The sequence below is a fragment of the Coregonus clupeaformis genome, chromosome 16, assembly GCF_020615455.1.
Source record: "Coregonus clupeaformis isolate EN_2021a chromosome 16, ASM2061545v1, whole genome shotgun sequence".
Lineage (NCBI taxonomy): Eukaryota > Metazoa > Chordata > Actinopteri > Salmoniformes > Salmonidae > Coregonus > Coregonus clupeaformis.
Genome location: NC_059207.1, coordinates 41,211,054 through 41,227,655, shown reverse-complemented (window position 1 = coordinate 41,227,655; position 16,602 = coordinate 41,211,054). Strand labels below are relative to the sequence as shown.

The 16,602-nt window shown below is 45.3% G+C and overlaps 1 pseudogene; it reads left to right on the top strand.

Annotated features, from left to right (window-relative positions):
- The first annotated feature begins 2,498 nt into the window (after positions 1-2,498).
- Positions 2,499-4,387, top strand: LOC121583948 (annotated as a pseudogene).
- The last annotated feature ends 12,215 nt before the right edge of the window (positions 4,388-16,602 follow it).

The window sequence follows — 16,602 nt, the reverse complement described above, 5'->3', positions numbered from 1 at the left end:
TGCATAATGTCATACTCTTTGCTTCCTTTTTCTGGGCATACGTGGCAACATGGTAAAATGTTTTCATGTGTACATGGCCTTGTACTGTGTAACATAGCTCCACCTCAGCCACTGCTGGGACCCCAGGAGCTCTGGAACAACGGAGGGGTGCCCTGTCAGTGCCAACTTGGGCAGCCAAGCAGCAGCCGGCAGCAGTGTTCATTTTGGTAGCTATTTTAGTTTTACTCTTAGGTTTTAGTCTTAGTCACATTTTAGTAATTTCATCCTTTGTTAGTTTTAGTTACTATCAGTCGACTAAAACTCTGGACAATTTTAGTCACATAATAGTCAGTGCATTTTTTTCTATTAAATAATGAATATTTAGGCTACCTCTATCTCACATTCAGATAGCCTTGTCCAGCTAGGCCTACTGTCCCTTCGTATACCTTCGCTGGCTGGCAACATCGATATTGTGGCAGATTGTTACCAATGCCAGCCATAATTAACCTAAAGCCTTGGCTACAGGTTAAACAATGTACAGTTCTGATTTCCTCCCCATCATAATATCATAAATAACAGTGGTTTCCCAAAATGCCAGAAGTATTACTGTACTCTAATATTCAACAAACAGCATTTGTTTTTCTCAGGAAAAAAGAAACCACTCGCATTTGCGGACCGCTGCACAAACACAGATGAATGAATAACAGCACACATGGGAAAATAGAGCTTCTGATGTGATCAAAGCAAAATTATAAGCTGGATTGTTCGAGCCCTGAATGCTGATTGGCTGGCAGCTGTGGTATATCAGACCATTTACCACAGGTATGACAAAACATTTATTTTTACTGCTCTAATTACGTTGGTAACCGGTTTATAATAGCAATAAGGCACCTCAGTGGTTTGTGGTATATGGCCAATATACCACAAACCCTCTGGCCTTGTTGCTTAAATAGCCTACACGAAAATAAGAGCGAGAGTAAAGATTATTGTTTCTAGTTGAGGTTAGTTACAAGTCAAGTATCCTGGCACCTGGCTTCGCATCAGTTCAAAAGATTGACAAGTGACTGGAGTGACCACCGGGGAGCGATTGGAGAAGATGGCGGGAAAGGAATTAAGGAAGAAAGTGGAGCATATTCTGAATAACATGGAGTGGGGGATTACAGGCCTTCTGAAAGATCTGGTAAAGGAGAAGATGATGGACAAGAAGAAAAGGAGAACAGTGGAAATGGTTATGAGGGAATATGGAATGAGGGATTTCACTGAACTTTTGGAAGAACTTGAGGAAATGGAGAGTGAGGATGAGTTAGATGTGGTTGCAGGTGCAGTGATGACTGTTGAGAAGAAGTTGAGTGTAGTGGGAAGCAGTGTGGCGAGGAAGGTTGGCGTCAAGTGCAAAAAGAGGGATATGTGTTCCAGTAGCTCAGAGATGGAACCTGACGAGTGTGGATGAAGTTCCTGCAGTGAGGACCGCCTCGGTCGGGCCTCGGTCCGAGGATGATTATGGCCCAGTGGGAGGAAGATTTGTGGAGATAATGCATCCTTGCATTTTGGCTGATCCGTATGTAGGTTGGGTGGAGAAGAGGTTGGGACCTGTTGAGTTGGTGAAAGCAACTAGGAGTGGACTAGTGATGATTTATTGTGTTTGTTCAGCCCAGAGGGAGCGGGCACTCTTGATCACGCAATTTGGGAAAATAAATGTGACTTGCTTTGCTCTCCGGAGCAGGGGACCATTGAAAGGAGTGATAACGGGGTTGGCATTAAATGTTGAGGAAGATTGCCGTTTGGTGCGACACAGATCCGGTGGAGATTGTGGGGAAACAGAGAAGTCTGTTCTGTTGAGTTTTGATGTAGAGTCTGGGCATGTTGCAGCAGTATGTAGGAGAGTCCTAGATGTGAGAAGGGTGCAGGAGGTTGTGTGTGTTAGTTGTGGGGGTGCCCATGGGGCTGGAGATCAGAGGTGTCCGGTGAGAGAAAGGCAGGTTTAGGTTGCTAGGGTCAGAGTAGTACAGAAAGTGTTATATGCTGAAGCAGTGAAGAGAGTGGTAGAGGAAGATGGGTACAGGGTGAGGGATCCTGAGAGGATTCCTGTGAGTAGGCAGAGACTAATAGAGAGTGATGGGAAGAATATGTGCTTCAGTAAGGTAGGTTTCTTGGCATTCATAGCTATGGTTGTTAATTGTATTGCAGAAATGGATCAAAAGTCACAGAAAACAGAGGTTGTGGTGGCAACGGCAGAGAAATACTTGGGATTGCGAGGTTTTACTGCAGAACAGTTGCAGGGGGGGTTGAGTGGTAGTGTTCTGTCCTCCCAGACAATTGGTCTGGAGTAGGATTTGATAGGTTCAATAGTGGAATGTGGTGTTTATTTATTTATATTTTGAGAGGGCTAATAGTTGGCAGGGTAATTTTTTATTTTCCCAGATTTTATAGTACCACATCACAAATAATTTAATGTAGGTAGGCCGTGAATGGCCTCACACTCCAGTGCAGTAGGTGACGGTGTATGCACCTTAAATGGGATGCGATCCACCAACACAACCCAGAAGAAGAAGAAGAAGAAGAAGAAGAAGAAGAAGAAGAAAGTGACCACCTGGGAGCTGTGTGGGAGGAGATCCGGGCAGATCAGGTCAATCAGACCGCGCAACTGAAAGATGTAAATTATGCAAACAAACACTTTTCATCTGTTTGGTCCAATCCTAAACATGAATTCATGCAGAATATTTCATGGAATCCTCTCACTCCAAGTATGGGTAACTGCATACTTGGAGTGTGTCTGAAAGTGGGTGTTGCAAAAGAAGTGGGTGGCTCAATAGCTATGGGCGTAACATCAATGGGTGGATCAACAGCTATGGGTGTAACATCAGCGTTCCATTATTGTTTAGACAGGCCATATCCAGGTGCACCGCAGGTCAGCTTAATGTTTACATAGCAGGTTAAGAGAACTAACATAACAGGTTAGAAAAATGAACGTAGCAGGTTAGAAGAATGAGGTTAAGGTTAGGAAAAGGGTTAGGCTTAGCTAAAATGCTACAGTTGTCAACAATCAACTCGTCGTGCAGCCCAATCAGCCATGCAAAATGGTCTTGAGTGGCAACAAATCTGTCCAATAGCTGATTCGCTTTCCATACAGCCACTTCTGTTGATCCTCCCACTTCTGTTGACACGCCCACTTTCAGATACACTCCATGTATGCAGTTACCTATGACTCTCTCATAGGCAGAATTTACATCTTTCAGTTCTGCGGTCTCCCACACATTTCCAGGCGGTCACTTCCGTTACTCGTCAGTTGTTTGAACTGAAGCAAAGCAAGGTGCCAGGACATGAAAACAATTGCGGGGTACAGTCGGCTGTCAACATTTTAGACATTTTCTTATTTTCACACTTAAATCTAGACATTTGCATAATAAGTTGTTGCAGTGCTGCAGACATCTGCCCAAAGTGCTGGACTCTGATGACTATTGCCATCCATATCCTGGACAGAGCCCTTCGAGATGTCTTTGGTTTCCGGCACTGCCTGTGGGAGTACTCGGGCAGGAGAGGGGTGCATTGCTGGGTGTGAGACGACTACATTTTCTTCATATCATGCTTCTTTAGATGTTAATTAACGGTCAATTATGTGAGACCGACAGTTATTTGCTTGACAATCACCGGCGAGGCCGCCCGGAAGCTCTCTGTGGCGGCGCGCTCCGCTGTGTCTGAGTACCTGAGTCTGGTCAAGGATGGAGAAGAGACGGTGAGGAAAGTAGTCCTGTCAGACCCAATTCATCCATTCATCAAAGAATCCCTGACGGTGGTGGAGCACTACTTTCCCCAGCACTCTCTAGTGCGACAGGAGCAGCAAAGAGGTTGCAGACAAAGTGCTGGCCCTCATGCCCGAAGATGTCAGAAAGGAGCTGCTGCAGTGCTTACAGACTGAGAAAAACCCTGAGAAGCGCTGAGCAAGACTTAAGACTCTGGTCCAAAACAAACGTACAGTACGACTGCCAAGGGCCACTACTTTGAGAAGGAGGTCATGTTGCAGTACTTTTATCCTCGGCTCGATGTGAACATCAGTAAAGGAGTCAACCACTTGCTGAAGAACCCCTTCAGCGTCCATCCCAAAACTGGGCGGATTTCTGTTCCTATTGACCTGGGAGAACTGGATCGCTTTGATGCCTTTGATGTGCCCACTATCAGTCTGATCTGTGAGGAGTTGGATCGGCCCAAGACAGCAGAGGAGGAAGAGGAGGAGGAGGACACCAAGGAGAATGAGAATGAGAGAGAAGCAGGAGAGCGACGGAAGATAAGAGACTACAAGCGAACAAGCTTGGCGAAGTATGTGAAACTGTTTGATCAATTCCTGGAAGGGATGGCTCGCTCAAGGAAAGGGGAGCATCTTAAAAAGAGTGATCTTCAAAAGGACTTCTAACCCTGAGCAGTGTCCAACTGAACCCTGTCTGTTGCTGGGATTGGTACCTAAAATGGTTGGCTAATCTTAAACAAGCACATCATATCAGTTGTTCATAATCTGACAGTTAAAGATGGAGAACACACAGTTGTGCAAAACTTTTATATAGCCTATTGTTTTCTATTTAAAATGACTTTGTACTAATACACAAAAAAAAAGTGCCAGGACACTTGACTTGTAACTAGCCTCAACTAGAAACAATAACCTTTACTGTCTCTTGCTTTCATGGATGCTTTTTGCTTTGATCACATCAGAAGCTCTATTTTCCCATGTGCGCTGTTATTCTTTCATCTGTGTTGCCACTCTTGTGCCGCAGTCTGCATGTCATGTCAAATTAAATGTCCATTAGTCTCACGTGGATTTCTCATCTCGTCACATTTTCGTTGACTAAAATGAAAATTAATTTGTAATAGTTATCAGTTTTTTCAAGGCCAACTACTCACAATGGGACTGCCCTTCGCAATGTGGACGTATGGCAGTTGCCTCTGAGCCCATGTCCTTCGAGCTGTTCGTGCAACCACATCTACACTCGGTGCCCTGTGTTGGAGGTGAAAAGCAAGCTGAGGAGAGCAACTGGCAACCGTGGTCAAGGCTGGTGTGGTGATACTGATGATTTCTCGGAACTGATGGCTTGATTGGCTTCTACGGTTGTGGCTAGATGGAGTACAGCTACAGACATAAGTGACTTTGTAGCAGGTTAGGAGAACTAACGCAGCAGATTAGGAGAATGAATGTAGCAGGTTAGGAAAATGATGTTAAGGTTAGGAAAGGGGTTAGGTTGGGCTTAGCTAAAATGCTACAGTTGTCCCTGACGCAACAACTAGATGAAGCTGTACTACATCTAGCCACAACCGTAGAAACCATCAGTTCATGGAGAAACCATCAGTATCACCACACCGGTCCTTCCAGCCTGGCAAGGTTAACGGCACTAGGTTGACAGAATATTTGGACGTGTGGTTTGCACACATTTCTTTTTGCGCAACCGCAAGTGAATGTCATGCCAGTTTATGTGTTATGTTGTGTTATGACAATAGAGCATGTCCACTACCAGTTATGGTCAAAGAGCTGTAACTCGAATCCATTGTTGTTGAATCACGATATTTGCTACAACATCTTGCTTGGTAAGGGTATGGCTAGGTTCCCATTAGCTCTCGAGAACCCAAGGGGGGTATACCCAGTTTGCAGCCGGCCACCCTTTTGGGTTATCAGCTGATGGTAGGGACCACAGCTGGCTCAATGTGAACTACAATCCCGACACTGCCTGGTTTCCTCCAGATGTGACGCTTGGCATTCAGGACAAAGAGTTCAATCTTGGTTTCATCAGACCAGAGAATCTTGTTTCTCATGGTCTGAGAGTCCTTTAGGTGCAATTGGCAAACTCCAAGCGGGCTGTCATGTGCCTTTTACTGAGGAGTGGCTTCCATCTGGCCACTCTACCATAAAGGCGTGATTGGTGGAGTGCTGCAGAGATGGTTGTCCTTCTGGAAGGTTCTCCCATCCCCCCAGAGGAACTGGAGCTCTGTCAGAGTAACCATCGGGTTCTTGGCATTAACTGACTTCAGTGGGCAAATTCTCACTTTTGATAGGCACTGGCACGCTGGAGAAGGGTGCTCTTCACGGATTAATCCTGGTTTCAGCTGTACCAGGCAGATGGCAGACAGAGTGTAGGGCGTGATGTGGGTGAGCGGTTTGCTGATGTCAACGTTGGGAACAGAGTGCCCCATGGTGGCTGTGGGGTTATGGTATGGGCAGGCATAAGCTACGGACAACGAACACAATTGCATTTGATCAATGGCAATTTGAATGTACAGAGAAACCGTGACGAGATCCTGAGGCCCATTGTCGTGCCATTCATCCGCCACCATCACCTCATGTTTCAGCATGTTAATGCACGGCCCCATGTCGCAAGGATCTGTACACAATTCCTGGATGTTGAAAATGTCCCAGTTCTTCCATGGCCTTCATACTCACCAGACATGTCACCCATTGAGCATGTTTGGGATGCTCTGGATCGACATGTGCAACAGCGTGTTCCAGTTCCCGCCCATCTCCAGCAACTTCACACAGCCATTGAAGAGGAGTGGGACAACATTCCACAGGCTACAATCAAGAGCCTGATCAACTCTATGTGAAGGAGATGTGTCGTGCTGCATGAGGCAAATGGTGGTAATACCAGATACTGACTGGTTTTCTGATCCACGGCCCTACCTTTTTTTTCCCAGTCATGTGAAATCCAAAGATTAGGGCCTAATGAATTTATTTCAATTGACTGATTTCCTTATGATCTGTAACTCAGTAAAATCTTTGAAATTGTTGCATGTTGCGTTCATATTTTTGTTCAGTGTAGAATCTGCTATTAAAGACTACCAGAACCCACTGGATTCTCCAATTACATTGGATGAGCTACAGGACAAAATACAAACCCTCCAACCAAAAAAGGCCTGTGGTGTTGGTGGTATAGTAAACGAAATAATAAAATATACAGACCACAAATTCAAATGGGGTATTCTTAAACTCATTTTCCACAGATCACCCCAATCCACAAAAGTGGAGACGAATTTGACCCCAATATTTACAGAGGAATCTGCGTGAACAGCAATCTCTGAAAAATCCTCTGCATTATCATCAATCAATCAATCAATCAATCAATTTTATTTTATATAGCCCTTCTTACATCAGCTAATATCTCGAAGTGCTGTACAGAAACCCAGCCTAAAACCCCAAACAGCTAGTAATGCAGGTGTAGAAGCACGGTGGCTAGGAAAAACTCCCTAGAAAGGCGAAAACCTAGGAAGAAACCTAGAGAGGAACCAGGCTATGAGGGGTGGCCAGTCCTCTTCTGGCTGTGCCGGGTGGAGATTATAACAGAACCATGCCAAGATGTTCAAAAATGTTCTTAAGTGACAAGCATGGTCAAATAATAATCAGGAATAAATCTCAGTTGGCTTTTCATAGCCGATCATTAAGAGTTGAAAAACAGCAGGTCTGGGACAGGTAGGGGTTCCATAACCGCAGGCAGAACAGTTGAAACTGGAATAGCAGCAAGGCCAGGCGGACTGGGGACAGCAAGGAGTCACCACGGCCGGTAGTCCCGACGTATGGTCCTAGGGCTCAGGTCTCTCAGTTGGCTTTTCATAGCCGATCATTAAGAGTTGAAAACAGCAGGTCTGGGACAGGTAGGGGTTTCGTAGCCGCAGGCAGAACAGTTGAAACTGGAATAGCAGCAAGGCCAGGCGGACTGGGGACAGCAAGGTGTCATCATGCCCGGTAGTCCTGACGTATGGTCCTAGGGCTCAGGTTCTCAGAGAGAAAGAGAGAACGAGAGAATTAGAGAGAGCATACTTAAATTCACACAGGACACTGGATAAGACAGGAGAAGTACTCCAGGTATAACCAACTAACCCCAGCCCCCGACACATAAACTACTGCAGCATAAATACTGGAGGCTGAGACAGGAGCGGTCCGGAGACACTGTGGCCCCAACCGAAGAAACCCCGGACAGGGCCAAACAGGAAGGATATAACCCCACCCACTCCGCCAAAGCACAGCCCCCGCACCACTAGAGGGATATCCCCAACCACCAACTTACAATCCTGAGACAAGGCCGAGTATAGCCCACAGAGGTCTCCACCACAGCACAAACCAAGGGGGGCGCCAACCCAGACAGGAAGATCACGTCAGTAACTCAACCCACTCAAGTGACGCACCCCTCCCAGGGACGGCATGAAAGAGCACCAGCAAGCCAGTGACTCAGCCCCTGCAACAGGGTTAGAGGCAGAGAACCCCAGTGGAGAGGGGAACCGGCCTGGCAGAGACAGCAAGGGCTGTTCGTTGCTCCAGCCTTTCCGTTCACCTTCACACTCCTGGGCCAGACTACACTCAATCATATGACCTACTGAAGAGATAAGTCTTCAGTAAAGACTTAAAGGTTGAGACCGAGTCTGCGTCTCTCACATGGGTAGGCAGACTGTTCCATAAAAATGGAGATCTATAGGAGAAAGCCCTGCCTCCCGCTGTTTGCTTAGAAATTCTAGGGACAATTAGGAGGCCTGCGTCTTGTGACCGTAGCGTACGTATTGGTATGTACGGCAGGACCAACTCGGAAAGATAGGTAGGAGCAAGCCCATGTAACGCTTTATAGGTTAACAGTAAAACCTTGAAATCAGCCCTTGCCTTAACAGGAAGCCAGTGTAGGGAAGCTAGCACTGGAGTAATATGATCAAATTTCTTGGTTCTAGTCAGGATTCTAGCAGCCGTATTTAGCACTAACTGAAGTTTATTTAGTGCTTTATCCGGGTAGCCGGAAAATAGAGCATTGCAGTAGTCTAACCTAGAAGTAACAAATGCATGGATTAATTTTTCTGCATCATTTTTGGACAGAAAATTTCTGATTTTTGCAATGTTACGTAGATGGAAAAAAGCTGTCCTTGAAACAGTCTTGATATGTTCGTCAAAAGAGAGATCAGGGTCAAGAGTAACGCCGAGGTCCTTCACAGTTTTATTTGAGACGACTTTACAACCATCAAGATGAATTGTCAGATTTAACAGAAGATCTCTTTGTTTCTTGGGACCTAGAACAAGCATCTCTGTTTTGTCCGAGTTTAAAAGTAAAAAGTTTTCAGCCATCCACTTCCTTATGTCTGAAACACAGGCTTCTAGCGAGGGCAATTTTGGGGCTTCACCATGTTTCATTGAAATGTACAGCTGTGTGTCATCCGCATAGCAGTGAAAGTTAACATTATGTTTTCGAATAACATCCCCAAGAGGTAAAATATATAGTGAAAACAATAGTGGTCCTAAAACGGAACCTTGAGGAACACCGAAATGTACAGTTGATTTGTCGGAGGACCATTCACAGAGACAAACTGATATCTTTCCGACAGGTAGGATCTAAACCAGGCCAGAACTTGTCCGTGTAGACCAATTTGGGTTTCCAGTCTCTCCAAAAGAATGTGGTGATCGATGGTGTCAAAGGCAGCACTAAGGTCTAGTAGCACGAGGACAGATGCAGAGCCTCGGTCTGACGCCATTAAAAGGTCATTTACCACCTTCACAAGTGCAGTCTCAGTGCTATGATGGGGTCTAAAACCAGACTGAAGCATTTCGTATACATTGTTTGTCTTCAGAAAGGCAGTGAGTTGCTGCGCAACAGCTTTTTCTAAAATTTTTGAGAGGAATGGAAGATTCGATATAGGCCGATAGTTTTTTATATTTTCCGGGTCAAGGTTTGGCTTTTTCAAGACCAGACTCCAACATTTCCTCAGTGAAAACAATGTCCTGAGCAAATGTCAAATAACGAACACAAACAGAGCCCCAGGACAGTAACACAATTAGACCCAACTAAATTATGAGAAAGCAAAAATATAACTATTTGACACTGGAAAGAATCAACCAAAACACTTAGCGAATTGGAATGCTCTCTGGCACTAAACAGGGAGTACACAGTAGCAGAATACCTGACCACTGTGACAAAATTAAGAAAATCCTTGACTATGTACAGACTCAGTGAGCATAGCCTTGCTATTGAGAGAGGCCACCATAGGAAGACCTGGCTCTCGAGAGAAGACAGGCTATGTGCACACTGCCCACAAAATGAGGTGAAAACTGAGCTGCACTTCCCAATCTCCTGCCAAATGTATGACCACCTTAGAGATACATATTTCCCACAGATCACACAGACCCACAAAGAATTTGAAAACAAATCAAACATTGATAAACTCCCATATCTGTTAGGCGAAATAGCAAGATTTGTGGCCCGTTGCCATGAGAAAAGGGCAACCATTGCAGCACAAACAACATTGTAAATACCACCAATATTTATCTGTTTATTTATCTTCCCCTGCTATTTGTACTACAACTACACTATATATACAAAAGTATATGGAAACCCCTTCAAATTAGTGGATTCAGCTATTTCAGCCACACCCGTTACTGATAGGTGTATAAAATCGAGCACACAGCCATGCAATCTCCATAGGTAAACATTGGCAGTAGAATAGCCTTACTGAAGAGCTCAGTGACTTTCAACGTGGCACCGTCATAGGATGTCACCTTTCCAACAAGTCAGTTCGTTAAATTTCTGCCCTGCTAGAGCTGCCCCGATCAACTGTAAGTGCTGTTATTGTGAAGTGGAAACTTCTAGGAGCAATAACGGCTCAGCCACAAAGTGGTAGGCCACACAACCTCACAGAACAGCACCGCAGAGTGCTGAAGAGCGTAGAACGTAAAAATCGTCTGTCTTCGGTTGCAACACTCACTACAGAGTTCCAAACTGCCTCTGGAAGTAACGTCAGCACAATAACTGTTCGTCGGGAGCTTCATGAAATGGGTTTCCATGGCCAAGCAGCTGCACACAAGCCTAAGATCACCATGCGCAATGCCAAGCGTCGGCTGGAGCAGTTGAAATGCGTTCTCTGAATCGCGTTTCACCATCTGGCAGTCCAATGGACAAATCTGGGTTTGGCGGATGCCAGGAGAAGGCTCCCTGCCCGAATGCATAGTGCCAGGAATAATGGTCTTGGGCTGTTTTTCATGGTTCGGGCTAGGCCCCTTTGTTCCAGTGAAGGGAAATGTTAACGCTACAGCATACAATGACATTCTAGACGATTCTGTGCTTCCAACTTTGTGGCAACAGTTTGGGGAAGGCCCTTTCCTGTTTCAGCATGACAATGCCCCCATGCACAAAGCAAGGTCCATACAGAAATGGTTTGTCGAGATCGGTGAGGAAGAACTTGACTAGCCTGCACAGAGCCCTGACCTCAACCCCTTCAAACACCTTTGGGATGAATTGGAACGCCAATTGCAAGCCAGGCCTAATCACCCAACATCAGTGCCCAACCTCACGAATGCTCTTGTGGTCGAATGGAAGCAAGTCCCAGCAGAAATGTTCCAACATCTAGTGGAAAGCCTTCCCAGAAGAGTGGAGGATGTTATAGCAGCAAAGGGGGGACCAACTCCATATTAAAACCTTTGTGAGTGCAATGTTTACTGTTAATTTCTAATCGTTTTTTGTTTTTATTGTTTTTTCTCCTCACTTTTGTTTATTGTTTATTTTACTTGTTTTTGGCAATGTGAGAGAGAGAGAGAGAGAGAGAGAGAGAGAGAGAGAGAGAGAGAGAGAGAGGTATGGAGGTTTTTGCCAATACACTGTAGATGTCCGTGTTCCAGAGTAGAGAGACCCACAGTATGTTGCTACTGTAATTGAAAACTGCCAGTGTCTGCTGTGGCAGGTGGGACGGTGCAAGTTACCTGAATGTCTTGTATTGTATTTATATTGTATTGGCTTTTGAATATAATTTTTTTAAATTTTTTTACAACATTCTTAGTAGATTTAATCTCTCAATGTTAATCTCAAAGTGCAATAGATTGCTCCATTTAGATGTTGAAAATCACTAAGGGTTCCGCCTAGTGATGGGAAGTTTGGCTCTTTTTACTGACTCTGATCTTTTCGACTCTTTCAGTGAAAATAACAAATCTTTCTACTAATTTCATTCATATGAGTCTTTAATGCCCAGAGCACGCAGGACCCTCTACTGGCGAACTATGAACTGAAAATTGTAGATAGTCATGATTCTACAAGCCTCTCGTTCACATATTGTTCACCATAAGGGGCTTATTGCAGCTGTCAATTGTTACTGAGACTTATAAAAGTGTACATTTGTTGATTGCTAGGCATACAAATAAGATTATTTCTTGGTACATTGTGGTCGCATGCAGACTAGATTGTGAAGGATTCTTGGTGGACTGCATTGCCTGACTGAATTTATATATTTTTGTAATTTTTCTCAGACAGCCATAGATAAATGTCATTTCCATTAAGCATCCATTTTAGTTGAAAATGAAATATCATACAATTAATTTATAACACATTTCTTATACATTTGTACATTAACTTGTATTGAATATTATTTTAAGTGATTTTTAAGATTTTCCTAATATTAATAATTCAATACAATACCTGAATGTATAAATTTGCCTTTATGACAGCTGAATTTTTTTATTTATTATGAAAAATAAGATACTTCCACCCAACCTTTTTATGAGATTATGATAACAACCATATGATTTCCCTATCTAAAACAAATCAATCAATGTAAATTATACATAATATACTAATTTACCTCAAAAATATGGGTGTGATGGAAATGACAAGGTGTGGTGGAAATGACATCTATGTAAAAAAAAGTAACATATGAAAACAATATTTTATTGCAAATATTTTGAACAACAACCATTGTTAAACATTTAACTAATATAAGACAAAGTAACATTCCAAAAGTAGCCGATGGGCAGAGATCAAGGAAGTAGGCCAGTGTTTTTGAGAGGTAGGCCCAGATTGCAGAGGGGTCATCCGCATAGATTAGCTCAGTGAGCAAAGTGAAACTGTATCATTTGTGGTATATCCAACATACGGTGCCTTGCAAAAGTATTCATTCCCCTTGGTGTTTTTACTATTTTGTTGCATTACAACCTGTAATTTAAATTGATTTTTATTTGGATTTCATGTAATGGACATACACAAGGGCAAAACAGTGGAATTGAGGTACAAAATGCATCTGAAAAGTAACTAAAATACTTGATAGAGAGGTGTTAAAAAAATCTGGGGTGATTGTAGTGTGAATTTAACATATAAAGAATAAAAACATGTTTTTAAATCAAATCAAAAAAATTGACCCAGAGGACATAGAAGTGCCCGTAGATGTAGAACCACCCTAATACTGCTGTAGAATTCATTGCGGCCAGCAAACGACTAAAATGAATGAGTCACTCAGAAAAACAAATAATTTGCGAACTGCACATCACTAGTTCCCCCCTCCGAGCATTTTGGAATTCCCCTCAGGCGTCAGGTGCAAATGCAAATAGTCTGGGTAGCCTGAGAACAGGGCTACTCAAGCTTCTCTCAGTTCATCTGACTACTGTATGTGTTCTCTCATAGTCCGAGAGCATCTGTTCGTTGCGGTGGTGGAACAGGGCTACTCATTTCTCCTAAGTGTAGAATTTCTCTTTTCTCCCTCACTCACCTGTCCATCTCCTCATGTGAATTACATGCTGTCACTATCAATGGTCCACTCAAGCTTAACATTGTAGTCCTCTATCTCCCACCAGGTGCCCTTAGAGAGTTCCTCAATGAGCTTGACACCTTGATAAGCAAATTTGCTGACGATGGCCCACTGCTATTCGTACTTGGCGACTTCAACCTCCCAACGTCTGCCTTCAATTAATTTATTTCCAACACTCTCCTTCCCCTCCTTGCCTCTTTTGACCTCACCCTTTCCCAGTCCCCTCCCACTAACAAGGCAGGCAATACACTTGACTTCATCTTTACTAGAGGCTGACCGCCTACAAATCTTACTGCAACCCCCTCCAGGTCTCTGATCAGTACTTTGTTTGCTTTTCTGTCTCCCTTTCCTCCAACCCTAGCCACTCACCCCCTACCCAGATGGTCATGCGCCGTCGCAATTCTCACTTTCTCTCTCTCTCCCACTACTCTCTCCTCTTCTATCCTATCATCTCTCCCTTCTGCTAAATCCTTCTCCCTCCTGTCTCCTGATTCTGCCTCTTCGACCCTACTCTCCGCTCTTTCCGCACTGTCCCCTTTCCTCCCGGCCAGCTCGGCCCTCCCTTCTTGCTCTGTGGCTGAGTGACTTATTGTGAGCTTACAGAACAGGGCTGCGGGCAGCTGAGTGAAAATGGAGGAAAAAAAACCTATCATCCTTTCACTCCCTCCTCTCAACCTTCTCTTCCTCTGCATCTGCTGCTAAAGCCACTTTCTCTCACTCTAAATGTCAAGCTTCTGCCTCTAACCCTAGGAAACTATTTTCCTCCTTCTCCTCCACCCCCTCCCCCTCCTTTCTCCCTCTCTGTGGACGACTTTGTCAGCCACTTTGAAAAGAATGTTGACAACATCCGCTCCTCACTCACTCAGTGTATAGAGTCCACTGTTCCCACTCACACAGAACTACCCTACGCCTTGACCTCTTTCTCCCCTCTCTCTCCAGATGAAATCCTGCGACTAGTGAGGTCCGGCCACCCGACATCCTGCCCGCTCGACCCCATCCCCTCCTCTGGTCTGGGGAGTCGCCTTCTCCCATTCCTCACTCCCTCACCAACTCAGACCTGAACACTGGCTGCGTCCACTCTGACTTTCAAAATAGCCCGAGTCGCTCCCCTCCTCAAGAAACCAACACTCGACTCCTCTGACGTCAAAAACTATAGACCGGTATCCCTTCTTTATTTTCTTACTTGAGTGTATGTCTCTGACAAACTTTCTCGCTATCTCTCTCAGAACCCTCTTTTGATCCTAACCAGTCAGTCTTCAAGATGGGTTGCTCAACCAAGACTGCTCTTTTCTGTGTCACGGAGGCTCTCCGCCCTGCCAAAGCTGACACTCTCTTCTCTGTTCTTATCTTCCTAGATCTATCGGCTGCCTTTGACACGTGAACCATCAGATACTCCTCTCCACCTTCTTTGGGCTGGGCGTCTCAGGCTCTGCACACTCTTGGATTGCATCCTACCTGGCAGGCCGCTCCTTCCAGGTGACGTGGAGAGGGTCTGTGTCTGCACCACATACTCTCACTACTGGTGTCCCCCAGGGCTCGGTTCTAGGCCCTCTTCTCTCTATACACCAAGTCACTCAGCTCTGTCATATCCTCACATGGTCTCTCCTATCATTGCTGTGTGGATGAGACTCAACTACTTTTCTCCCCCACCCCCCCAGGTGGTGACACGCATCTCTGCGTGCCTGGCAGATATCTCAGCTTGGATGTCGACCCACCACATCAAGCTCAACCTTGACAAGACAAAGCTGCTCTTCCTCACGGGGAAGGCCTGCCTGCTCCAAGACCTCTCTGTCATGGTTGACAACTCCACAGTGTCTCCCTTCCAGAGTGCAAAGAACCTTGGCGTGACCCTGGACAACAACCTGTCATTCTCTGCAAACATCAAAGCAGTGACTCATTCCTGCAGGTTCATGCTCTACAACATCCGTAGAGTACGACCCTACCTCACACAGAACGCTGCAGCCCGCTTGGTGTTCAACCTTCCCAAGTTCTCCCATGTCACCCCACTCCTCCGCACTCTCAACTGGCTTCCAGTCGAAGCTCGCAGCCACTACAAGACCATGGTACTTGCCTACGGAGCAGCAAGAGGAACTGCCCCTCCCTACCTTCAGGCTATGCTCAAACCCTACACCCCAACCCGAACACTCCGTTATGCCACCTCTGGTCTCTTGGCCCTCCTACCCCTATGGGAGGGCAGCTCCCACTCAGCCCAGGCCAAGCTCTTCTCTGTCCTGGCACCCCAATGGTGAACCAGCTTCCCCCTGAAGCTAGAACAGCAGAGTCCCTGCACATCTTCAGAAAACACCTGAAACCCTACCTCTTCAAAGTGTATCTTAATTAATCCAACAACACCCCCTCCTTACCCCAACAACACCCCCTCCTTACCCCAACAAAAGTATGTGGACACCCCTTCAAATGAGTGGATATGGCTATTTCAGCCACACCCGTTCCTGGAAGCAATTTCAGCACAAGAACTGTTCGTCGGGAGCTTCATGAAATGGGTTTCCATGGCTGAGCAGCCGCACACAAGCCTAAGATCACCATGTGCAATGCCAAGCGTCAGCTGGAGTGGTGTCAAGCTTGCCACCATTGGACTCTGGAGCACTGGAAATACGTTCCCTGGAGTGATTAATCACGCTTCACCATCTGGCAGTCCGACGGACAAATCTGGGTTTGGCTGATGCCAGGAGAACGCTACCTGCCCGAATGCCTAGTGCCAACTGTAAAGTTTGGAGGAGGAATAATGGTCTGGGGCTGTTTTTCATGGTTTGGGCTAGGCCCTTTAGTTCCAGTGAAGGGAAATCTTAACGCTACAGTATACAATGACATTCTAGATTATTCTGTGCTTCCAACTTTGTGGCAACAGTTTGGGGAAGGCCCTTTTTCCTGTTTCAGCATGACAATGCCCCCATGCACAATGCGAGGTCCATACAGAAATGGTTTGTCGAGATCGGTGTGATAGAACTTGACTTTGCCTGCACAGAGCCCTGACCTCAACCCCATCATACACCTTTGGGATGAATTGGAACGTCGACTGTGAGCCAGGCCTAATCGCCCAACCTCACTAATGCTCTTGTGGCTGAATGGAAGCAAGTCCTCACAGTATTGTGCCAACAT